The sequence below is a fragment of the Meles meles genome, chromosome 20 (genome assembly GCF_922984935.1).
Source record: "Meles meles chromosome 20, mMelMel3.1 paternal haplotype, whole genome shotgun sequence".
Taxonomy (NCBI): domain Eukaryota; kingdom Metazoa; phylum Chordata; class Mammalia; order Carnivora; family Mustelidae; genus Meles; species Meles meles.
In genome coordinates, this window is record NC_060085.1 from 11,263,508 (window position 1) to 11,265,027 (window position 1,520).

Below are 1,520 nucleotides of genomic sequence, written 5' to 3' on the forward strand. Positions count from 1 at the left end.
TTTACTTGGCATGATATAAGTCATTGAAATGAAATTATTTTTAAGAAATCCAACTTGTACCATTTAAGATACAGAAATTCCCAGGCATTTGTGACCAAGATTCAGGAAAATATTGGGAATGTATAAAAGTGGACAATGTAGAATACTGTTGATATCACACAGAACAGAAGGTTAATAAGTGAGTTACTTAAATGTGTGGAAAACTTGAATTCAAACAATTGGAAATTCCAGGAAACAAACAGAAGGCACAGATTCCACTTTCCTAGTCAGATAAAAGAAAAGTAGTTCCTGGCTATGAGACTCTGAGCCCTGAAATCATGGGCATTTCTTCAACCCAAGAACCATTGGCCTTTACATCACTGGAATCCCAGTGATTCTTTTCAGAGCCCTCTTTATGTCTCTGTTCCTCAGGCTATAGATGAAGGGGTTCAGCATGGGTGTGACCACTGTGTACATCACTGAGGCTACTGCACTTGCGTGGGAGCTCTGGGTAGCTGCAGAGCTAAGGTACACTCCTAGGCTTGTACAATAAAATAAGGAGACAACAGAGAGGTGAGATGTACACGTGGAAAATGCTTTATACTTGCCCTGAGCTGATGAGATTCTATGTATGGAGGAAATGATCTTAAAGTACGAATAAAGGATCCCAGCAAGGGGACCACCACCCAGCAGAATTCCCAAATTCATCACCATGTCATTAAGAAAGGTATTAGAACAGGCATGCCCAACTACCTGGTTGAGTTCACAGAAAAAATGGGGGATTTCCACCTCTGTACAGAAGGACAGCCGCAACAACATCAAGCTCTGTAACAAGGAATTCAGAACACTGATGACCCAGGACACCAGAACCAGCAGTCCACAGTGATGGGGATTCATGATGACCGTGTATTGCAAGGGATGACAGATGGCCATGAAGCGGTCATAGGCCATCACAGTCAGGAGATAGTCATCCCAGTCTGCAAAGACTATGAAAAAATACATCTGTGTGATGCAGCCTGCATAAGTTATGACTTTGCTCTGAGTCTGGATGTTCCACAGCATCTTGGGGATGGTGGTGGAGGTGACACAGATGTCTACAAAGGACAGGTTGGCCAGGAAGAAGTACATGGGGGTGTGTAGGTGGGAATCAGAGCTGACAGCCAGGATGATGAGCACGTTTCCAAACACAGTGATCAGGTACATGGAGAGGAAGAGCCCAAATATGAGGGGCTGTAGTTCTCGTTCCTCTGATAATCACAGAAGAAGAAACTCTGAAATTCCTGTATCATTGTCTGCTTCCATGTAGTAGTGGTGACTACAAGGAAAGAAAAAAAAAGAACATAAATGTTTTCAAGTAAATGGCCTCCTTTAATTTATTAACCTTTATTTTTCATTTTTAAAGTTTTTCTTTAAGTGTCAGTTAGTTAACCAACAATGTAATATTTGTTTCAAATGGACAATACAGTGATTCAACACTTCCATACAATTCCAGGTGCTCATCACAAGTCCCCTTTTAATTCCCATCTCCCATGTCACCCACA

General features: G+C 41.7%; 1 pseudogene; it reads right to left on the reverse strand.

Moving 5' to 3' along the window:
• Window positions 1-351: 351 nt before the first annotated feature.
• LOC123932843 lies at window positions 352-1,311 on the reverse strand (annotated as a pseudogene).
• Between the last annotated feature and the right edge of the window lie 209 nt (window positions 1,312-1,520).